This window comes from Sminthopsis crassicaudata, chromosome 1, assembly GCF_048593235.1.
Source record: "Sminthopsis crassicaudata isolate SCR6 chromosome 1, ASM4859323v1, whole genome shotgun sequence".
NCBI lineage: Eukaryota > Metazoa > Chordata > Mammalia > Dasyuromorphia > Dasyuridae > Sminthopsis > Sminthopsis crassicaudata.
Genome location: NC_133617.1, coordinates 414,406,713 through 414,432,647, shown reverse-complemented (window position 1 = coordinate 414,432,647; position 25,935 = coordinate 414,406,713). Strand labels below are relative to the sequence as shown.

Below are 25,935 nucleotides of genomic sequence, written 5' to 3'. Positions count from 1 at the left end.
ATTAGGCTGGGACACGAATGGGCAACTATATAACTACTTAGTAAATAACTACTTAGTGGGGGCAGCAGGGAACTGTTAAGAGGGATCTGTTATATTTTGTCTCCTGATTTTTAAGATTTGGGAGGTACCTCTTGTAAACTTTTCTTTCACTTATGGAGGCTATCATAGAAGTTCACGATAGCTTTTAAGATGAAAATATCAGAGAAAGACTGCTATTCTTTACCATTGGTCTGTTTTCCTAATTTCCTTAAGCACAACCTTGAGGAAAGATTGCAGGTGAGTTGATGTATAATTTTGTTTTTAAAAGAGAAACTTTTTAATCTAGTGTGGTCTAAGCATAATATTTGATGGCTAGAGGAAATGTGGGGAATAATGGGTGAGATGGGGTAGAGAGGGAAAAAAAGGCTAGAAATAAGGGGAGAAAAGGACATCTCAATAAATTTATATTAGTAAATAGTTCCTTCTCATCCTTGTGGTTTTTAAAAATGTGGATGGGGAATGGTACATTTTTTTCCTCATTTGATTCATTCAAATACTAAGGAATGTCGTGAATGTAAATACATCAAATATTCCCATTAGCAGCTTTATTTAAGCAAAAGGGAAGGGGGAAAATTCCAACAACTCATAATTTTAAAACTTTAGAGTTAAAATCCTATTCTCTTATTTTTAAGGTAGAAAAAAAAAGGAAGTGTAGGATAGACAGTTGACTTGCTCAAAGTCACCCAGTAGCATATCTGGCATTAGAACTCGGGTCTCTAAAGCATATCTTTTTCACCTCTACTTTCTGTTGAGTTTAAGGAAGCACTTTTCTCTCCACCTGAACATCTGTGTTGAATTTGGTAGCTGTGGTGTTTGGATTGCTGCAGCTGTAATTAATCTCTAGGCTAATTATGAGCTCTGTTGTCATTTTGCTAGATATAATTAAACTGCATAGCTGGAGAAAGTTTGGAAAATAGGTTTTCCAAGAAAACTCCTCCCTAAAACTTGGCAGGGAACTCTAGAATGACAATCTAATCAGCCAATTAAATACAAGCTGAAATCCTTCTGTCCTTCAGAAAAAGTTTATATGAAGAAAAATCAAAGTATATAAACATACTAGTGATATCCTTGCTGTGTCTAAGGCCCCATTTTGGAGAAAAGCTCAAAATACTTTGCAGACTTGCTATCATTAATCCTTATAATAATTCTTATGAATAGCAAGAGAGTAAAGGCATTCTGAATCCCTTTCTAAGAAAGATGAAAATCTTAGATATATCAAATGATTCACTGAAAGTTATCTTGTATGTGAACCAAAGAAAGAAAAGCACTTATGTGCCAAACACTGTACTAACTTTACAAATTATTTACAACTATTATTTTATTTTATCCTCACAACAACCTGAGGAAGGAAGCCCTATTTTTATCCCCATTTTACAGGTTAGGAAACTGAGGCAGAGATTACTTGATTTGCCCAGTTCACATCTAACTATGTAGTAAATGCCTGAGGCTGGATTTGCATTCAGATCTTCCTGGCTCCAAGGCCCATAGCTCTTTTCATTACATCTATATTTCTGACTCTTGAATTCAGTCAGTAGAATCCCTTTTTACATAATACTTCCTCTTTTGACAAAATTTTAAGGTGAACTTTGTACTTTCTATCATATTTAATGATTATGATAAAATAATCATGATCTATTGATTTGAGGAGAGAATTATTTCAGGAAAGAAGACTTTTAAAAAGTGACTTTCCCACAGCTAGACTTTTAAAAAGTAGTTTTGATATAGTTCCATCTTTTGCTTTCTGATGGATATTTGGGGTTGGATGAAAAAACAGCATTCTTTTACTGAAATAGAAGGATTGGGGACAGCAACTCCATCCAGAGGATATCCATGATTGATGGTATTTCAGAGATGGAAAGGATATGAGTGGCCATCTAGTCCAATCTGTGCCTTTATAACATAGTCTTAGAGCTGAAAGGTACTGTTGAGGTCACAGAGTATACTACCTTCATTTTAAAGATGAGGAAACTGAAATAGTGGAGTTAAATGATTTCCCTAAGGTGACTTGGGTGATGGAACTAAGATATGAACAAAGGGAATCTTTTTTACTTTAGATCTGGCATTCTTTCAAATTTACTACATAGAGTATTCCAAGAATCTTTGTGCAGTTTTAAGCAAGGTTTAAATTAAAATCAAAATTAAAATATTTTTAAAAAGCTAAATTAGCATTTTAAGCTTTAATAGCTTTTAACTGCATTAAGATTTTTAGAACACCACTTTGTGTATGCATGTATATTTAGTATGTGTGTGTATATATACATATAATATCATAGGTATATATGAGTGGCATATAACAATTACTTGGACTTTAAACAACTCCAATTTTTTTTAACAAAGTAGAGAAAGAAAGATACAAATTTTTAAAAGTCTGAATTTTATTGTGTGGGTATTCCTTGTCCCAACTTATGAAGTTATTCATTGATCTAATCTATTTGGCATGAAGAAATCTTTAGATGGCAACTCTCCCTGTCAAATACAAAGCAAACTTGTGTGTACTTTATAATTTTAGTTACTAGTAAGACATCTAGGTGGCTCAGTGGATAGGGTGTTGGGCCTAGAATAAGGAAGACTCATTTTCTTGAGTTAAAATCTGGCCTGACACTTGCTGGCTGTATGGCCCTGGGCAAGTTGCTTAGCTCTGTTTGCCTCAGTTTTCTCCTCTGTAAAAGTGAGTTGAAAAATGGAAATGGAAATGGAAAACCATTCTAATATCTTTGATAAGAAAACCCCAAATGGAGTCACATCGATTTGGGCACAACTGAAAATGAGCAAAAGCAACAAAATTTGTACTGAGAGGGTAAATAAATAATTGCTTGTAGGTTATATGATTAATACATGTCAAAGGCAAGAGTTGAACCCATATTTTCCTTGTTCTGAAGCAAGTCTTCTATTTATTGCACCTCTCTTTTACCTCTCTTTAAAGTAGTAGAAAATGGAGTAGAAAAAGTGACGAATAAGGGATCTGTAGAATTGGATCCAAATCTTTGCTATGATAACACCTGTGTTGGACAATGTTTTGGACAAATGTCTCACATCTCAATTCCTTGTCTGTCAAGTGAAGTGGTTAATTTCTGTGACCTTTTTAGGCCCTCTAGTTATAAATTTATGAACCTATGATCATTTTATTTTAAATCTAAATGAGTTGTTTAAAAAGCATAGAACTAGAAAAGACATATTAATTGAGAAGCAGAATGGCTTGGTTTCCCCCATATTCCTGGAGTCTTGAGAAAATTGGGGAAACCCATTGCTAATAGTAAAAGCAATCATATTCACAAGATATCAACCATAGGGAAACATTTTTCTTTCTCAGTAGGTAAGTGTCTGATTTCCATTTTATACATGTCATTCTAGAATACCACTACTGGGAAAGAAAAGGTTGAAAAGATCAGAAGTGTGCTATGATATATAACTGTAAGAAGTGTGCCTTTGAGAATCAGTTCATGTTTTGTGTGCTAGTTGCCAACCTTTAGTCCAAACTTGGACCTAAATACAAGTGCAGTTTTTTCCAAGTAGCACAGAAATTTCATAGAACTAAAAGGCTTTATTGTTGTATCACATCACCAGTAGTAGTAGAAACCTTCCTAACTCAGACTTTACAATGAGTCAGCAAAAGAGCCTCAGAAGAAACACAATTAAAAATTAAGTAGATCTCTTGTAAAATTACTTAGTATTCATAAACTTATAAAAGATGTAGATTCCATATTGCTTTGTTCCTAGATAATCTCATTCCATCAAGAATATTCAAACAAGCCAGGTGAGACTTATTTACTCTCTAACTTTCTATGTGTAAGATGAGATCCAATAAAGAAAGGAGGTAGAAGCAAAGCAAGATTCTTATTTTCTAATTTTTATGGTCAATAGAGTAATAAAATATGATTGTGTGAATATTATCTGATAAATATACAGATTATTGCCTATAATAACCATGGGAATCTCATTATTTTCTGATTGGCTTCCTCTTTTTACTATCTTTTCCAGTAACTCAATGACTATAATTAAATTAGATATTTTTAAAAAATTGTGGATTAGTTAGGCTAAAAATTGCCATCAGAATCAGTGGGTATGGGAGATTAATCTTCCTGTATTAAAAGATTGTGTCATATACTTAAAAAAATGATGATTAGTAAGAATGTAGCATGAGAAAAAATTAATCTTTGTTCTAGAAATGTTATTTTGTGATATCTCTAATTTTTACCACACATCTACCCCTCCCTGACTTCAAACCTAGAGTATTTGTAGAAGACTTTCTCTATTGGTGGATAAGATGATAACTAAACTCTGAGATTGTGAGGAACAATGAGAGACCTTTGGAGTGGAGAGAAGCTCTTTTTCCCTTGCTGTTTATGGAGATCTCTCTGGGTCTCTTATATTCTGTCTCTTTGTGTCTTTCTATTTCCATATCTTTATCTCTGAATATGTCTCTTTTGTCTCTTTCCCTTTTCTCTGTCTCTCTTTTTTTCTCTCTCTGTTTTTGTCTCCCTTTTCTTTCTTTTTGCCCTCTCTCCTCTATGTTTTGGATGACAAAGCTATAGAGAACAATTTCTAGGTGGTCTTTCTAGAAGCTTCAGGAAATTTCCCAGTTAGTATGTTCAAAGCTTCTCTCTCTGGGCTGAGATATCTTATTTCCAGTGGAAGAGCTCATTAACTTTGAGTTTAATCAGGGATATTCTAATCTATAGAATTTATCTGATTTCTAATCCATAGAATTTACCTGATTTCTGCTCACTATCTACTTGAATAAATGGTTTATTCTCTAGTCTTTATTTGTGATGGTCATTTTGTTGGAAGGGGTTAAACTTCTGGATATAAACTTGGAGCACCCCCTTCCTCTTTAAAGAAGGAATACTTACTGCCCTCCAAGTCTGCTTCCTGCTGGTCTCAACTCCGCAGGAACAAGATGCCTCTCTCAGTTTAAACTTGCCACTTCTAATCTCAATACCATCTGCTAACTCAAGCTTTGACTGATGACACTTTCTTCAGCTTTCTCTCCCTTCTCAGTGGAGGCCTCTAAGATGGAATAGGAAACTCCTCTCAATGCCTTCCTTTATAAAGGACTTTTCAGCTCTTGTCTGTATCTTCTACCATACTTGGTTTCAATTCCATAGAATAAAATATTGCCTCTGGTTCCCTCATAGTCATACTTTTGGGCTTTCTTTTCTGGCTTATTTTGTGCATTGTCTTCCCCACTCTCATCAGATTCTAAGCTTCTTGAGGGCAGAGTCTTTCTTTTTATTAATTGTTTCCCCAGCATTTAGCACCATGTCCACCAAAAGGTAGAATCCAATTATTTGTTTATTGCATTGATTTGGATTGGATTGAAGGTAAAGTTCCCAAGAAACTATCTTGAACCAACAAAGCAAAAATTTTTTTAAATCCCTTTAGATGAACAATATTTAGTGGGGGAGGGATAAATTATAATTCTAGTTCAGTTTGCTGTTCTTCATGCTTGATGAAAACTAAAATGACCATTGTGTTGGGGGTAAGATACAGTTTGCCAAATCTTGGCCAATCAGACCAATTCAATTGAGGAGACTCCACCATAAACTGAGCACAGATAGTTCATATGAACATTTGGAGAGTCTTTAAATTCGTGCACCTCATGTTTCTTTTGAGATACTGCGGTTTTGCTTTGCTTATGGAGCACATGCTTTCTTTGATGCGGTCACACCATGATGGGTGATTCTGAGCTATTTCTTCCATGTCTCACAATTAATTTCTTCAGTTCTTCAGACAGACCTTGAGAATATCCTTGAAATGGCTCTTGTGACCTCTGTGTGAATTCAATTTCTCTATTTGTTGTAATATAGTCCAGTGCTTTATTTCTAAAGAGAGTAGAATAACTAGCCTGTGGCCCCTTCTTTTCTTCTCTAGGCAATTATCAAAGTCTCCCTTAAGAAAACAAATCAAAGCAAAATCTTCCTTGAATAGAGTTGGAAAAGATTTTCAAGGCATTTGATAAAGCCTTCCTATGAATTACATATGGACATAAACATTACATGTATGGGCAATACACACTCCATATATTTATTATCTACTTATGATTTCACTAATGTAGGTAATCAAATCGTGTGAATTTATAGTAAGAATTATTTGAGGCCTGAGTTATAAAGAGACTTCAATTCAGCAAACATGTTCTAAATTCCTAATACAATATGTGCCAGGAACTATGGTTAAACAACTTGTGCCTGAAATCCCACAGTTGATTTTTTGTGCCAGAAGCAAGACTTGAACTAAGATCTTCTTGCTTCTATCAAAGGACAATTTACTGTCTTTTCCATAATATTTTCTTTTACTTTTCTAGAGAATTTGCTACTTTTCCTTCTTACTCAATAAATATCTATTGATTCATTGGTATCTGTACTCAAAAAATGCACTAGGTCCTCAAAGGAATACATACATACATGTATATACATATGCAGACATTTATATATTTTATTTTCAATATATATTATTTAAAATAATTACCATCCACACCAAAATGGCTTGTGATCAATCAATTATCTGCAACTTATGTCCTTATGCAATACAGTATGGGCTTGAAGACCAGTCAGAGTCACTGAAGATCTGAAATCTCTGAACAGATCACAATCATCTTAATTAACATGAACACAATGAAAGTGCCAAAGGGTGTTTTGATGTTTTTCTTATGATTTTTGTAGCCTCTTTAATTTTTTGTTCATAATAGGATTAAAATCAGTTGTCATGATTCCTCATAAAACATCAAAGGTATTGATCATAAGCTATCATCCAAAAGAATGAATTTTATAATTTGGTACTAGATATAATCTGACAATAATAGTATGATGATAATAATGAGTTAAAGTTCAAAAGAATAATGGTTCAAAATTTTAAAAAAATGTTCCATGAACTTTTTCAAGAAGAACAAAAAGTATTGTGAAACCCCTAGGGAAATTTAATATACTACTCATAATATTCTGTAATCATTTACTGCTTAAGGTGCTAGTAAATAATTTTTAGCTCAGACATCTTGGACCATCATTGAGAACCCCCAAGGAATTCCTTAACAACTAAATGGAAATCACCGCAGTAGCACAATATTTGTCCCATAATTAGGTTATATTAAGACATAAAGTTGAATATGAAGTAATTGGGAAAATATTATACAGTAAAGTTGATTCATCCAGTTTGGTTGGGGCTAACGGTATATATGTGTGTGTGTGTGTGTGTGTGTGTGTGTATGTGTGTCTGAATAAGACATACATATATGTATGTGTGTATAGATATATGTATGCCTTTTTAATAATTTTAATAATTACAGATTTCATTTATGAATCATAAATGTGTGTTTTCTAAGAATAAGAATAAGGGTAAAAAAAAAAAAGAATAAGGGTAAATATCAAGAACACCTTCCTGATTGTGGTTATTAGATGATAGAATACATTTCTAAGGAAGTTTGGAAAATTCTCTTTTGGGGCAATTATTAATACTGGGATAGGCAGATGGTTTTCTATGATGATCTGAACACGATCTTTCCCAGGAAGTTAGATTTTTTTTTGAGATTTAATCTAGTCCTTTGCTTCTGTGAAATAAGAAACTATTTAAAATTAATAAGGCAGCTGGTGGTATAGTGACTATAGCCCCAGGTCTGGAATTGGGGAAATCCAAATTCAGATCTGGCCTCTCATACATACTAGATGTGTGACCATATTTTGACAGCATGCTAGCACTTTTTATATAGTATATAAACATTTGATTAGAATGTATTATCATTCTTATCATTTTGATTATTGTATTCCAAAAAGTGATTTAAAAAAAATCTTTGCTTATCAGTAGTTTCATGTTCCTTCTTTTATCTCTCTCCCCTGTTCCCCTTGTAGGTCTCCCAAACTCTTGTATGAACACAGACTCAGAAAGCAAACTGAATTCTTTGTCTGTTCCATCTGATACACAAGGCATCATTTCAAGCTCATAAAAGATAGAGCCAAATAAGTCTCTAGCTGTGTTTATTAAACACAAAATTAGTTCTTTTCAAACAGAACAGTAAATTGGTATTTTATATATTTTGTATGGTTTTTTTTTTCCTTCCTGTATACAGACATAGGCAGGAAGACCTGTGGCCTCCCTCACACATGGGATATAGGAAATTTCCCTAAGGGCAAACAACTTTGAGGAGCAACACCCTCTGGAACCCTAACTTTTGGGTGCCCATTGATATACCTATTTTTTCAAGTCCAAAGTGCACATTAATTCAAAGTAAAATACATTTAATTCAACAATACAAATTCTGACCAAAAAACCCTCTAAAAATGAAACTGATCCCATGTATACCCTTGGAATACATTCTCTTATAGATTTTCACACCACAAAAGCAAAGTACCAAACATGGCCATAGTGTGGCCATTGTAAATATGTAAGTGGACTAATTCATAGAGTATTTCTGACTTTGGACATACACCAACATCTGGCCATGTTATCCAAGTATTCTGCTGCTTTCTAATAGGTGCCATGAAATCTCAGCTGAGTATAGTATATCTCCACTGGTTTCTGTTCATTAAGATTCCTTCTATTACCGCAACCTAATCTTCAGAATCACATACTATTTGCCAGCATGACCTTACAGTTTCTTATAAACCTTTCCCTAGTGAGGAGAAGTTAAAGTACTTTTAATTTATAATTAAATCATCCTGTCAGTGACCCACAAAAGTCAATTTAGAGTAAGATAATCTAGAGTAAGATGGTCTTTTTCCTTTAAAACTCTTTATTCCTGGTATTACTATGTTATTTTTTTCCAGTTATAAGCAAAGATATTTTTCAACATTCATTTTTATAAGATTTTCAGGTTCAAATTTTTCTTTGTTCTCTGCCTTCTTTCCTTAAGACAGCAAACAATCTGATAGAGGTTATGCATATACAATCGTGTTAAATATATTTCCATATTAATTATGTTGTGAAAGAAGACTCGGAACAAAAAGAAAAAAATGAAAAAGAAAAAGAAAAAAACAACAAAAACATGCTTCATTTAGACTCTATAAAGTTCTTTCTCTTGATGAGAATAGCATTTTCCAGCATGAGTATTTTGCAATTGTTTTTGATCATCACACAATGTTGCTTTTATTGTGTACGACGTTCTCCTGCAAACCATCTTTTAAAAATTTTATTTATTTTATTTTTAATTTATGGGCTAAAACAAGCATTTCTATAATGTAGTATAATAAAAAGATGGATGCCCATGAAACTGTAAATCTTTTCTATACAATTTGCTATTCCTTTAAAATATATAAAAGACAGAGGTAATGATTATGACTCCAAGTCTGTTTTTGTACTGTTAGAAATAGATATTGAATTTTGGAGATATTAAAAAATCATATGAAAGATATCAACAAAATTTATTTTAAAATCACAAACAGAAGATCTATTCAGGATCTGTACATACAAATTCCCATCAGCAAATTTTAAGTTAATGTATAGCTTTTTCATTTTAGTGAATATCAGATTATGCTATTTTTGTAGAAGAATAAATTGTCTTAGCTCAGCCAGAGTCTAACATGGTTTTTTAGAAACAGTTTGCCCATTGTATATTCTGTATTTAAATCTTTATAATTTATTATATTCAATTATTCTACTGTCTCTCATTAGGTTGTGAGCTCCTTGAGGTCAGGATCTGTCTTTTGACAGATTTAGTGGGAAATAGCAACTGTTTCTGTTCTGGCCAGAAACCAAAGGTTTTTTTTTTTCTCCCAGATTAGATTAGAGGACTGGGCTTGAATTTTTCCTCTTCCACTTTTTAACTTGGTTGCTAAGTCATTGATTCTCCTTGGGTCTCAATTTCCTCAGCTGTAAAATGATGAGTTGGTATAGAAAACCTTACAGGTGACTTTCAATTCTATGTCTGTGATAATGTGACCTCAAAGGTGGATATCTTTATTTGGTGGAATTCTCTGTGATCATTATACAAAAAACGAATAAAGTCACATATGAGAACTATGCCAGCAAAAAAGCTTGTCTACCGCTTTTTCTGTGCAGTGAAGAGGTAGGGGGCATTTTCATATACAGAGTAGCTTTCCTTCATTGCTCAAGCTAGAAGAGTGGGAAATGTATTTAAATTGCAGCATGATAAATTTAAGGTGGGAAAAATTATATAAAAGGCATGTTGTTAAATGGCAGAATGCATTTTAAAGGGGTTAAAAATGCCTTTTTGCTGAATGTTACTTTCTGCTTTCTCTAAGGTGGTGTAACAGCTTGCCTGAATGAAGGAAAATGGACTAGATGCATTATTGAGCTCTAGAATTCTTGGCTTCTTATGAATACTTCTTTTTGAGAAAAATTATCCATCCCACCAGTTGGTTTGCCAGTCCATGGGGGCAAACCATTTATAGAAAATCCACTAGTCTTGAACCTCCCCAAGACAGAGTTTTCTGCAAGTTGTAAATAGCTTCTTAATCTACTGCCTTCTAGCTCAACTGTTACTGTTGTGCATAGAGACTAATGAATCTAGTGATTTTTTTTTGTATTCTTATTGCAGTTAGATAGTGAATGCTTGAATTCAAATCTTACCATGATGCTTACTACCTGTGTGATCATGGGCAAGTAACTTCATCTTTAAACATCTCAAACTGAAATTTACTCATTGGTAAAATGGAGATAACTATGGTGTCCACATTATAGGATTGTTGTGAATATGAAATGAGGAGCTTATTCAGATTTCTCACTTAGAAGCAGAATTGGAGATAAAACAAGATTCTCTGGGAAAGCCTTCACTAATACAGGACAATATAGGTTTTGACTTAAAGAGTTGATATGACTATTCCCTCTGGTGATAACCATTCTTCTTGCATCTTATTGCGTAGTCCAGATAATCTTCTTCCAGCCTTTGTGCTAACCTAACATTTTACACATTTGCATTTTCCCCAGCACAAGAATACTACAGGTCCCTAGCCTGCAGAACCCCAAGTTCTTATTCTCTACTAGGTCTCATGATACATTGTGGCTCCTCTATCTTCCTTTCATCAATCTTATTTATTAATTCAGTTTCATGTAATATATATTTAACAAACAGTTTTCAAATGCTTACTCTGTATAGAACATTGATAAATTATGGAAAAGATAACATTTTGAAAAGACATTGTTATTACTCTTATCATTTTTATAGTTTCATAGGTGGGTGATTATAAAGAGTATAGTAAAATGTAGGAGATAGATGAATTTAAGGGAATGAGTCCTGGGAGGGCTAGGATTAATTAGTATAAGAATGAAAGCATAGCAGGAGATAGTTATGGGCATGTACCCTGCAACTGAGGCAATGAAATTAGAAGATTAGGTATGGGGAATAACTAAGAATAGATTTAAACAGATCTTTGAGGATACATTGAAGATATGCTGAGTTCATTTGCCTCAGTTTAAAATAGCATTTAAGACATTTGTGCTTTGGAATACATGAAATATCATGAAATATCTTATTCTACACTGAAGATAATATCTAAAAAGATTTTCAGCAAATTTTGTATAAATTCAAAATAATCAGTTGAATGTGAAAAATATTATCTACAAAGTAAATGATTTTGTTTGATGGCAAATATATCAAAACTAAAATATAATATAATGTGTAACTGACATTTGAAGTTCTTAATGATTTTTTGGAAAAAAGATAAATGAATTTGACTATGATGACTTTATTTACAATGCTGATATTTATTATAATGGATAGGTTCTGAAATTCTGAAATAGGTTGTCCTTGTTATGTAACTTCATACAATGTACACAAAGACAAAAATGGTTTTTAAATTTGAGCATAAATAGTTGTAGCAGAGTAAGATAAAAGTGGAAGGAAAAATGAACTAATGCCAATTACATTATTAGATATTCACTATAGATTTGAACAGCATGTGTAATTTTCAATTCTTATTATTGTGTTAATATGACCAATGAACCAAATATTTTTGAATAATATATGTAGAAGAATTTTATGTGGGAGATGTTATATATATAAAATATATACAGATTATATGTGGAAGAAAGATAATATGCTCAATCAAATTCAGAGGACTAAAAAAGGTATAGATATCTCATGTTGTCTACTTTCTTTTGAAGAAATTACATAGCATGGTTCTTTAAAGTCATATCTAGTAAAGAAGAAATGTTAGTTTCTAGATATAGATTTGTGCTCTGCAGGGTTCATGGGTAATAATGCCTGAAGCTCTCCAACAAAGGTAGTTTCCTGAATTAATGGAGCACATCTGGGCATAGATCCAATAAAAATGTTGGCTAGATGCTTCCTTGGAAAATAATATTGGAAAGTGTTTAACTGTAATCAGTCAGTACTGGATAAAATGAACCACTCCCATTCACTTTTCCAATTGCTTGCCTGCTAGACCAGCTGTGTGTCCTTGGGAAAGGAAAATATAGGTTGGAAGTGTTAATTCACATGAACTTGAGAGAAAAAAAAAGAAATACAAATGCAGACAGCCATTTTCCAAGTGAGGACTTAAGACTATTGATCAACATTTGTACAATTGTGTGTGTGTTAAAAAAGTCCCTTATAATAATGTTTTAACTTGAAATATAGATGGCCTTCATTTAAACAGTTTTTTACCCTGAAGGGTCCAACACACATTACCAATATTGCTTAAATAAACTTACCTATTCACATTCCAGTAAAAAATATGGGTGACAACATATGGTTGGTATTTTTTCCATTTCTCTGATGGGAAAACCAAGGCTTAAAGTAATGAAATACACAGGATACAGCCTCTAGTCCTAAACAAGGAATAGATTTACCACATGGATAGTTTAAGTACTAAATTGGGAGAATACAAGAAAACAATTATCAGACTCCCCCACGTACTAGTATTTTTTTCAGTTACATATAGAGTTTCCAACATTTTGATTTCCATTTTCCCCCTCCTTCCTTCCCCTCCCTCTTCCCAAGAGGACAAGCAATCTGATATGTTATACATTTACAGTTGTATTTAAAATATTTTCATATTAGTAATGTTGCAAAATAAAAATTTGAAGAGAAGGGAAAAACCAAGAGAAAGGAAAAAATACAAAAGAAATGTGAAAATAATATGCTTTGATATGCATCCAAATGCTATAATTATTTCTCTGGATGTAGATGGAATTTTTCATCATGAGTCTTTTGGAATTGTCTTAGATCATTATATTGCTGAAAAGAGCAAAGTTTATCAAAGTTGATCATTCACATATTGTTGCTATGTACATTATTCTTCTGATTCTTCTCGCTTCACTCAGCATTGGTTTGTGTAAGTCTTTCCAAGTTTTTCTGAATTCTTTTTTTATTAATTTTACAATTATAATTTTTGACAGTACAGATGCATGGGTAATTTTTTACAACATTATCCTTTGTATTAACTTTTCCACATTTTCCCCTCCCTCCCTCTACTCCCTCCCCTAGATGACAGACAATCCCATATATGATAAATGTCTTCCAGTATATCCTAGATACAATATATGTGTGTAAAACCAAATTTCTTGTTGCACGATAAGAATTGGATTCCGAAGGTATAAGTAACCTGGGTAGAAAGACAATAGTGCAAACAGTTTACACTCAATTCTCAGTGTTGCTTCTTCTGGGTGTAGCTGTTTCTGTCCATCATTGATCAACTGGAAGTGAATTGTATCTTCTTTATGTTGAAGATATCCACTTCAATCAGAATATATCTTCATACAGTATCATTGTTGAAGTGTATAGTGATCTCCTGGTTCTGCTCATTTCACTCAGCATCAGTTCATGTAAGTCTCTCCAAGCCTCTCTGTATTCATCCTGCTGGTTATTTCTTACAGAGCAATAATATTCCATAACATTCATATACCATAATTTACCCAACCATTCTCCAATTAATGGGCATCCATTCATTTTCCAGTTTCTAGCCACTACAAAAAAAACTGCCACAAACATTTTGGCACATACAGGTCCCTTTCCCTTCTTTAGTATTTCTTTGGGATATAAGCCCAGTAATAGCGCTGCTGGATCAAAGGATATACACAGTTTGATAACTTTTTGGGCATAGTTCCAAATTGCTCTCCAGAATGGCTGGATTCTTTCACAACTCCACCAACAATGCATCAGTGTCCCAGTTTTCCCACATCCCTTCCAACATTCATCATTATTTGTTCCTGTCATCTTAGCCAATCTGACAGGTGTGTAGTGGTATCTCAGAGTTATCTTAATTTGCATTTCTCTGATCAGTAGTGATTTGGAACACTCTTTCATATGAGTGGAAATAGTTTCAATTTTATCATCTGAAAATTATCTGTTTGTATCCTTTGACCATTTATCAATTGGAGAATGGCTTGATTTCTTATAAATTAGAGTCAGTTCTCTATATATTTTGCAAATGAGGCCTTTATCAGAACCTTTAACTGTAAAAATATTTTCCCAATTTGTTACTTCCCTTCTAATCTTGTTTGCATTAGTTTTGTTTACACAAAAGCTTTTTAATTTGATGTACTCAAAATCTTCTATTTTGTGATCAATAATGATCTCTAGTTCTCCTTTGGTCATAAATTCCTTCCTCCTCCACAAGTCTGAGAGGTAAACTATCCTATGTTCCTCTAATCTATTTATGATCTCATTCTTTATGCCTAAATCATGGACCCATCTTGATCTTATCTTGGTATATGGTGTTAAGTGTGGGCCCATATCTAATTTCTGCCATAATATTCCCAACAGTTTTTTTTTTCCAAATAATGAATTCTTATCCCAAAGGTTGGTATCTTTGGGTTTGTCAAACACTAGATTGCTATAGTTGTACACTATTTTGTCCTGTCAACCTAACCTGTTCCACTGATCAACTAGTCTATTTCTTAGCCAATACCAAATGGTTTTGGTGACTGCTGCTTTATAATATAGCTTTAGATCAGCTATAGTTAGGCCACCTTCATCTGATTTTTTTTTTCATTAATTACCTTGAAATTCTTGACTTTTTGTTCTTCCATATGAATTTTGTTGTTATTTTTTTCTAGGTCATTAAAATAGTTTCTTGGGACTCTGATATAGCACTAAATAAATAGATTAGTTTAGGGAGTATTGTCATCTTGATTATATTTGCTCTGCCTATCCAAGAGCACTTAATGTCTTTCCAATTATTTAAATCTCACTTTATTTTTGTGCCAAGTGTTTTGTAATTTTGCTCATGTAATTCCTGACTTTTCTTTGATAGATGGATTCCCAAATATTTCATACTCTCGACAGTTGTTTTGAATGGAATTTCTCATTATATCTCTTGCTGTTGCATTTTGTTGGTGATGTATAAAAATGCTGATGATTTATGTGGATTTATTTTGTATCCTTCCACTTTGCTAAAGTTGTGAATTATTTCTAATAACTTTTTATTAGAATCTCTGGGGTTCTCTAATTATACCATCATATCATCTCTAAAAGAAATAGTTTGATTTCCTTATTACTTACTCTTATTCCTTTAATCTCTTTCTCGGCTCTTATTGCTGAGGCTAGCGTTTCTAATACAATATTGAATAGTAATGGCGATAGTGGGCAACCTTGTTTCACTCCTGATCTTATTGGGAAAGGTTGCAGTTTATTTCTATTGTATATTATGCTTACTGACAGTTTTAAATATATGCTCCTTATTATTTTAAGAAATAGTCCATTTAATACAGAGAGGCTTGGAGAGACTTACATCAACTGATGCTGAGTGAAATGAGCAGAACCAGAAGATCACTATACACTTCAACAACAATACTGTATGAGGATGTATTCTGAAGGAAGTGGAAATCTTCAACATAAAGAAAATCCAACTCACTTCCAGTTGATCAATGATGGACAGAAATAACTACACCCAGAGAAGGAATACTGGGAAGTGAATGTAAATTGTTAGCACTAATGTCTGTCTGCCCAGGTTACATGTACCTTCGGAATCTAATGCTTATTGTGCAACAAGAAAATGGTATTTACACACATGTATTGTATCTAGGTTATATTGTAACACATGTAAAATGTATGGGATTGCCTGTCATCGGGGGGAGGGAGTAGAGGGAGGGGGGGATAATTTGGAAAAATGAATACAAGGGATAATATTATAAAAAATATATATAAGAAAAAAAAGAAATAGTCCATTTATTCCTATACTCTCAAGTGTTTTTAGTAGGAATGGATGTTAGATTTTATCAAATGCTTTTTCTGCATCTATTGAGATGATTATATGGTTTTTGTTAATTTGATTATTAATATTGTCAATTATATTAATAGTTTTCCTAAAATTAAACCAGCCCTGCATTCCTGGTATAAATCCTATTTGATCATAGTGTATTATCCTGGAGATGATTTTCTGAAGTCTTTTTACTAATATCTTATTTAAGATTTTAGCATCAATATTCATTAAGGAGATTGGCCTATAGTTTTCTTTCTCCATTTTCAACCTACCTGGTTTAGGTATCAGTACCATGTCTGTGTCATAAAAGGAGTTTGGTAGGACTTCTTCATCCCCTATTTTTTCAAATAGTTTATATAATATTGGGGCTAATTGTTTGGTAGAATTCCATCTGGTCCTGGGGATTTTTTCTTGGGAAGTTGATTAATAGCTTGTTCTATTTCTTTTTCTGAAATGGGACTATTTAAGCAATTTATTTCCTCCTCTGTTAATCTAGGAAGCCTATATTTTTGGAGATAGTCATCCATTTCATTTAAATTATCAAATTAATTGGCATAAAGTTGGGTATAGTAATTCCTTATTATTGCTCTAATTTCCTCTTCATTGGTGGAAAGATCCCTTTTCATTTTTAAGATTAACAATTTGATTTTCTTCTTTCCTTTTTCTGATCAGATTTACCAAAGGTTTATCTTTTTTATTGGCTTTTTAATAAAACCAACTCTTAGTTTTATTTATTAATTCAATAGTTTTTTTTTTACTTTCAATATTATTGATTTCTCCTTTTAATTTTAGAATTTCGAGTTTAGTATTTGGTTGGGGGTTTTTAATTTGGTCTTTTTCTAGCTTTTTAAGTTGCAGACCCAATTCATTGATCTTTTCTTTCTCTATTTTATTCAAGTAAGCCTCAAAAGATATAAAATTTCCCCTTATTACTGCTTTAGCTGCATCCCACAAATTTTGGTATGATGTCTCATCATTTTCATTATCTTGCGTGAAATTATTAATAGTTTCTATATTTTGCTGCTTCACCCAATCATTCTTTAAGATGAGATTATTTACTTTACAATTACTTTTTGGTCTATTTACCCCTAATTTCTTTTTGAATGTAGTTTTTATTGCATTGTGATCTGAGAAGAAAGCATTTACAATTTCTGCCTTTCTGCATTTAATTTTAAGATCTTTATGGTCAATTTTTGTATAGGTTTCATGAACTGCTGAGAAGAAAGTATACTCCTTTCTATCACCATTCAGTTTTCTCCAAAGATACCTAATTTTTCTAATGTTCTATTTACCTTCTTAATTTCTTTCTTATTTTTTTTTTTGTGGTTTGGTTTATCTAGTTCTGAGAGTACAAGATTGAGATCTATTTTTCTTGCAACTCTCTTAACTTCTCCTTTAGGAAGTTAGATACTATACCACTTGGTGCATATATGTTTAGTATTGCTATGGCTTCATTGTCTATGCTACCCTTTAGCAAGATATTGTTTCCTTCTTTATCTCTGTTAATTACGTAATTTTTGCTTTTGCTTGATCTAAGGATGGCCACCCCTGCTTTTTTGACTTCACTTGAAGCATAATAGATTCTGCTCCAGCCTTTTATCTTTACTCTGTAAGTATCTCCCTATTTTAAATATGTTTCCTTTAAGCAACATATTGTAGGGTTCTGATTTTTGATCCAGTCTGCTATCTGCCTCTGCTTAATGGGAGAGTTCATCCCATTCACATTTATAGTTAAAATTACTAATTTTGTATTTCCTGCCATCATATTTCCCCAGATTATGCTTTTCCCCCCTAATCTCCCCTGAACCCCTTCCCCAGTATTAAACGTATGGGCCCCATTTGTGCCACACAACCCTCCCTTTTTAGTATCCCTCCCCCCTCCTTTTAAATCCCTTTCCCTTTCTTGTACCCTTCCCTTATTACTCTTTTCCTTTTCCCTTTTCCTCTCCCCCCTTTTAATGAGGTGAGAGAGAATTCTCTGAAAAACAAATATGTGAATTATTAACTCTTTGAGCCTACTCTGATGAGAGTAAGATTCACACAATGTTCCTCCCCCTCTCTAAATTCCCTCACATATGGTAAATTTTCTTTGCCTCTTCCTGGGATATAGTTTCCCTCTTTTTATCTCCCCTTTTCCTGTTTTCTAATACTATCCCCTTTCCCTTTCTACTTCCCCTTTTTTATGTTATATAAGTAAAATAAAATCATACATGTGGACTTTCTGTATCCCCAACAGAAATACAGTTCTCAGGAGTTTCTTTTACCTTTTTCTGCTTCTCTTGAGTCTTGTGGTTAAAGATAAAATTTTTTGTTTAGATCTGGTTTTTTCTTAGAAACAAATGGAATTCCTCTGTTTCATTAAATGTCCATCTTCTTCCATGAAAGAAAATGCTAAAGTTTATAGCTGTGTAGTTTATTCTTGGTGGCATTCCAAGTTCTTTTGCCTTTTAGAATATCAGATTCCAGACCCTTCAATCCTTTAATGTGGATGCAGCCAGATCTTGCGTGACCCTTATTGTGTCACCTCAATATTTGAATTTGTTTTTTCCTGGCTGCTTGAAATATTTTTCCTTATTCTGATAGTTCTGCAACTTAGCCACAATATTCCATGGAGTTTTTTATATTTTAGGATCTTTTTCAGAACGTTTTAGATGAATTCTTTCAATGCTTAATTTCCCTTCTGTTTCTATTATCTCTGGACAGTTCTCTTCAATGATTTCCTGTAAAATAGAATCTAGGCTTTTTTTTTCATCATAATTTTTGGGAAGTCCAATGATCCTCAGATTATCTCTCCTAGATCTATTTTCCAGGTCTATAGATTTTCCCAGTAAATATATGACATTATTCTCCATCTTTTCATTTTTTTGATTTTATTTGACTGATTCTTGTTGTCTCAATGAATCATTCATTTCTATTTGTTCAGTCCTGATTTTTAATGAGTTATTTTCTTCATTCACATTTCTTAGTTCTTTTTGTATATGTCCAATTGAGTTTTTAAATGAATTATTTTCCATTTCACTAATTTTTTAGTGAGTTATTTTCTTTTTCCAATTCACAAATCCTACTTTCTTGGGAATTCTTTCTTTTCCACTTCAGAAATCCTACTTTCCTGTAATTTTTTTAAACATTTTCCAATTTACAAATTTTGTTTCCCTGCATTTCCTGTGAATTCTTTATCTTTTCCAATTCAAATTTCAGGACGTTGTTACTCTCTAGCATAGCTTCTCTATCCTTTGCCCATTTATCTTCTAACTCTCTTTTCAGGTCTTTAATAGTCTCTTCTAGGAGAGAGTTATGTGATGGGGGCTAGGTAATATTCCCCTTCAGGGTATTATCTGGAGGCTGTCTGCTGTTAAATTTTTCTGAATTCTGCCTGTTCATCTTTTCTTACAGAATAATAATACTTCATTACATTCATAAACCACAGTTGGTTTTAGTCATTCCCCAGTTAAGTATCCCTTCAATTTCCAATTCTTTGCTAGCACAGAGAGCTTTTATAATGTTTTTTGCTCATGTGAATCCTTTTCCCTTATGATCCAAAAGAACAATTCTTATTTGGGGTACTTGAAGTTGTTTTGAAAATATTTTAGTAATTATTTCAGTATAATTGACTTTATTTGTATTTTTTTATAATTTAGTTTATGCATGTAAAATGTTGTTTTTGAGAAGGGTCCAAAAATTTTAGTGCACTGCCATAGTGACCAATGATATAGTTAAAACATTAAAGACTCCTACCATAGAGAATTTTTTCTTCTACTTTTACATACATACATACATACATACATACATACATATATATCTATCTAATACATTTACATATATATATATGTAAATAGTTTGCAATTATATATACATTTTTAACAATCATTTTTAAACATTTTGTTTAAAATCCTCTCCCAAGAAGGCAAGCAATTTGATATAAATTATACATGTGGAGTTATGCAAAACATACTTCTGAATTAGTCATGGTGCAGAAGAAAACCCAGGCAAAAAGATAAAATAATAAAAATAAAGTAAGTTTCAAAAAAGTATGCTTCTATCTGCATTCAAAATTTACCATTTCTCTCTGTAGAGGTGGATATCATTTTTCATCATAGGTCCTTTGAACTTGTCTCAAATCACTGTCTTGATCAGAGTATTGTCTTTCACAGTTGATCAACTTTATAGTATTGTTGTTAATGTGTACAAATTTCTCCTAGCTCTCTGCTCACTTCACTTTGTGTGAATTCATATAAATCTTCTGCTGTGATTTTTCTGAAACCAGCTTGCTCATTTCTTAAAGCAAAATAGTATTCTATCACAATCATTTATTACAACTTGTTCAACCAGTCCTCAACTGATGGGCATCCCTTCAATTTTTCATTCCTTGCTACCACAAAAAGAGACACTAAAAATATTTTTGTTCAAATAAGTTTATCTGTCTGCTTCTCCCTTCCCCCTACTTGGAATACAGACCTAGTAGTAGTATGTTGAATCAAAAGGTATGTACAATTTTATAGTCTTTGGGTCTAGTTCCAAATTGTTTTCTTTTTTTATTTATTTTATAATTTTTTTTGACAGTACATATACATAAGTAATTTTTTACAACATTATCCCTTGTATTCATTTTTCCAAATTTTCCCCTCCCTCTCTCTACTCCCTCCCCTAGATGACAGGTGGTCCCATACATATTAAATGTGTTACAGTATAACCTAGATGCAATATATGTGTGTAAATCCAATTTTCTTGTTGCATGGTAAGAATTGGATTCTAAAGGTATAAGTAACCTGGGTAGAAAGACAGTAGTACAAACAGTTTACATTCAATTCCCAGTGTTCCTTCTCTGGGTGTAGTTGTTTCTGTCCATCATTGATCAACTGGAAGTGAATTGTATCTTCTTTATGTTGAAGATATCCACTTCACTCAGAATATGTCTTCATACAGTATTGTTGTTGAAGTGTACAGTGATCTCCTGGTTCTGCTCATTTCAGTCAGCATCAATTCATGCAAGTCTCTCCAAACCTCTCTGTATTCATCCTGCTAGTTATTTCTTATAGAGCAATAATATTCCATAACGTTCATATACCATAATTTATCCAACATTCTCCAATTGATGGACATCCATTCATTTTCCAGTTTCTAGCCACTATGAAAATAGCTGCCACAAACATTTTGGCACATACAGGTCCCTTTCCCTTCTTTAGTACCAAATTGTTTTCTTAAATGGTTGGACTAATTCACAACTCCATCCCAATTAATTGGGTATTAATGTTCTAATTTGTCTACCCATTTATAAACTATTTTTATATATTTGACTCATTTGTCTATATATTTGAGAAATGAGGCCTTTATCAGGAAAATTTTCTATACAAATTTTTCCTAGTTTTCTATTTTCCTGTTAATGTTACTACGTTAGTTTTGTTTGTGAAAAAAAAAAAAAGTTTTTAATTTCTTTCAATTAAAATTATTTCTTGTGATTTAATCTATCCCTTATTTGGGGTTAAACATTTCCCTTATTCACAGGTTAGGCACATTTTTTCCATTTTTTCTAATTTATTTACTTATCTATCCTTTATGTCTAAATTATTTATCCATTTTCACCTTGTCTTGATATACATTGTGAAATGTTCTATCTTTTTTTCTACAAATTGTTTTCCAAATTTCCCATCAATTTTTGTCCAATTTTGAGTTCTTACTCTAAAAACTTGGATCTTTAAGCTTATCAAACACTGCATTACTATGGTAATTTATTACTGTGTTGTGAACCTAATCTATTCCACTAATCTAGCACTTTATTTCTTAGCCAATACCAGATTATTTTCTATGATTACTATTTTGTAATATAGTTTGAAATCTGGAAATAGTAGGCTATTTTCTTTCACATTTTTTTATTGATTCCCTTGATATGATATATATTCTTGCCTGTTTTTCCAAATGAATTCTATTATTTTTTTCTAGCTCATTGAAAAAAGTTTTGGTAATTTGATTGGCATGTCATTGAATAAATAAATGAACTTTTTTATTATATTGGCTCAACCTACTCACAAGCAATTAATATTTTCTAATTGTTTAGATCTGTCTTCATTTGCATTAAAAATATTTTGTAATTATATTCATATAGTTCCTGGTATTTATATCGGCACTTAGTCTCCCACGTATTTTATATTCTCTGCAGTTATTTTAAATGGAATTTCTCTTTCTGTGTTTTCCTAATGGGTTTTGTTGGTACTATATAGAAATGTTAATGATTTATGTGGGTTTATTTTATACCCTTTAACTCTGATGAAGTTGTTAATTATTTCAACTAGATTTTGAGGTTTTTTTTCCCTTTAGGGTCCTCTGATGATGCTATCATATTATCTGCAAAGAATGATAGGTCCTCCAATTTTGTGTTTATTGTTTTATTTTTATATTTCTATTACAATATTGAATAATAGTGATAACAACAGATATTCTTGCTTCACCCCTGATATTATTGGGAAGGCTTCTCCATTATAATATTTACTCTTTGTTTTAGATAGATACTACTTATAGATACTACTTATTTTAAGAAAAGTAGATTTATTCCCATGTTTTCTGTTTTCTTTTAAAGTAGAAATGGGTATTATATTGTATTAGAGGCCTTTTTTACATCTATTCATAAAACCCTATGATTTTTGTTGGTTTTGTTATTGATATAGCCAATTATACTCATAGTTTCCTCCTGTTATTGAATGAGCCCTGCTTTTTTTTCTTCTTTTTTTGACTTAATTTTTTTTTAACACATTGTTTTATGAATCATGTTGGGAGAGAAAAATCAGAGCAAAAGTGAAAAACCATGGGAGAGATTAAAAAAAAAAAGAAAGAAAAAAGAAGTGAACATTGAACATAGTGTGTGTTGATTTATATTCAGTCTCTTTTGTTCTTTTTCTGGGTCCAGATGACATTTTCTGTTCAAAGTCTATTGGGATTGCTTGGATCGCTGAACCACTGAGAAGAACCAAGTCTTTCATACATTCTTGTTATTATGTACAATATATTCCTGGTTCTGCTTGTTTTGCTATGTTTCAGTTCATGTAAATCCAGGCTTTTCTAAAATCAGCTTGTTCTTCATTTTTTATAGAATAATCATATTCCATTACCTTCATATATCACAACTTGTTCAGCCATTCCCCAATTGATGGGCATGTACTAACTTTCCATTTCTTTGCTACCACGAAAAGAGCTGCTACATATGTGTACATTTGGATTCTTTTCCCCTCTTTATGATTTTCTTGGGATATAGACTCAGTAATGGCACTGCTGGGTCAAAGAGTATGCACAGTCTTATAGCAGGACATAGTTCCAGAATGCTCTCCAGAAAGGTTGGATCATTTCACAACCTCACCAACAATGCATTAGTGTCTCAATTTTCCCACATCCTTTCCACCATTTATTATTATCTTGCCATCTGAGCCAATCTGAGAGGTTTGAGGTAATATCTCAGAGTTGTTTTAATTTGTATTTCTCTAATCAATAATGATTTAGAGCATCTTTTCACATAAATATAGATGGCTTTAATTCTTTTCCTCCCTATGAATCCCTCTTGGTCATAGTGTATGATCTTTGTAATATATTGATGTAGTCTCCTTTAATTTTATTTAAAAAATTATATCAATATTCATTAAAGAAATTTATAGTTTTCTTTCTGTTTTTATTCTCCCTGATTTAGGCATTAAAACCACATTTCTGTCATAAAGGGAATTTACCTACTATTTTTCAAACAACTTATATAGTATTGTGATTAATTGTTCCTTAAATGTTTGACAGCATATACTTGTAAATCTCTTAGTTCTGTTTTTTTTCCCCTTAGGGAGCTCATTTTTGACATGTTCAATTTATTTTTCTATGATAAAACAGTATTTTTTCCTCTTCTGTTAATCTGGGCAGTGTATATTTTTGTAAATATTCATCCATTTCATCTTGACAGTCAGTTTTATTGGCATGTATTTGGGCAAAATAACTCTTAATAACTAATTTAATTTCATCTTTATTGATAGTATATTTACCCTCTTCATTTTTGATGCTAGTAATTTAGTTTTTTCTTTTTTGTGAAATCAAATTAACTACTAATTTATTTCATTTTTTCATAAAACTAGGTCATAATGTTATTGATCTCTCCTTTCATTTTCAGGATTTCTATTTTAGTATTTAATTGGGGATTTTTGTTCTTTCCTTCTAGTTTTATAAAATATAGTCTAATTCAGTACTGAACTCTCATCACTTATTTGTATCTTTTTAGATACTCTTTATATTAGAGCTGTAAATGAGTTATTAGAGACTCTATATATCCAAGGAGCCAGATAGGCATCTTATTTCTGCCCATTCTGTCCCAACAACAGGTCTTTCACAGAGTTCATCTTATCCCCTCAAGAAACCTGTTAATTAAGCAAGGCAGCTGTATTATCTCAACTAAATAAATTCTTGAGTTTCTCTCCAAATCTAAACATTTTATAAATACCTACTGTGCATAGGACTATGCTAGGCACTTTGGGAGTAATAGTGCTCTGAGAAATGTTAAAATGAGAATGGAGGCAGCAGCAAAGTGACACTTTGGGAGTAATGCAATTCTCTGAAAAGTGTTAAGACAAGAATAGAGGTAGTAGCAGCAGCAGCAAATGGTGAAGTTAGAGTGGGACAGGCATTGATCAAGGCAATGAATAGTGAAATTTTTGATTCAGCAAGGTTGCCTTTGCTGTGAAAGACATTGTCTTTTACCTTTCTTTATATCTCTCAGTGTTTAGTACAGTGCCTAGCAGATAGCAGGGACTTAAATGTTTATGAACTGACTGACTGGCTCTGTTCCATTCAGTAATAGTTGAGGCATGTAGACAAACTATTACCAATTTTAATAGAAAGTGCAGACAAAAAGGAACCATGGCTACATAGCAGGACTAGATTTTACTTTTTCTTTTCTTTCTCTTGAGATATAATACAACAAAAATGGAGTAGCAGGTGTTTTGACTTTAGAGCTTGATAAAATATTATTTTCATGTAAACTGGATAAAAATTCTACATTTATTTAGAAAATAAATGTTTTTTTTTGTTTTTAATATTATGATTTGTTCCAATGCTGTCAGAAATTACCTACCTCTTTCTTTAAAAAATGAAAAAAAAAAACATTATCAAGGGTTAAGGAATTCCTTAGCAGAATTGATATATTCATAAATCTTAGTCCCCCAACCCCCAAATTGTCTTCTAATATCTCTTTGAAATTTTGATACCCAAATTTCACTGAAGTGCTCATTCCCTTTAGTGATACATCTTGCAACTCCAACATGTCATCTCTTCTTATCCTCTTGCCTCTCTTCTCTCCCAAATTCTCTATATAAAATCTGCCATACTTTTCCTCTAGATGCCTTGATGTTGCTTATATACCTTTAGAGTATAAGGACCAGCTATCATTTACATCTTTCTCTTACTACAAAACCATTGATGTTTCTGACATTTTGTACAATTTTTACTTCTTGGGAATTGTTGCAGGCTATTCACATAACTCCTATAGTACTTTTGGGGGTGGTTTTCCAAGTTTATTGGAAAGGAGGCAAAAATAAATATTAAACAGCTTCTCTTGGTGTTTTGAAATTCACTCCAAATATTGGCTGGGTAACTTGCAGGTTGGACAAACTGCAAGGAGTTTCAGTAGGAGGTTTCAACATTTCTTTGGTATCGGGGTCTACTTCCATGATCTCCTGATTCAAAGCAGAGACCTCAGGAACATAGTTATCTCTCCTTTCTCTTTCTTCTTCCTGCTATTTCATGGAGTTACCTCCCACAAGACTTCTCTAGAGTCACTTCATCAGTTGGGTAC

At 32.5% G+C, this 25,935-nt stretch overlaps 1 long non-coding RNA gene across 3 annotated transcripts in view; it reads left to right on the top strand.

The window, feature by feature from the left end:
* The first annotated feature begins 79 nt into the window (after positions 1-79).
* Positions 80-25,935, top strand: part of LOC141554836 (uncharacterized) — a 212,076-nt gene continuing 186,220 nt past the window's right edge. For all 3 annotated transcript variants that reach the window (XR_012485979.1, XR_012485976.1, XR_012485978.1), the window contains exon 1: positions 80-276. This is a non-coding gene — a long non-coding RNA (uncharacterized LOC141554836). The remainder of the gene's footprint in view (positions 277-25,935) is intronic.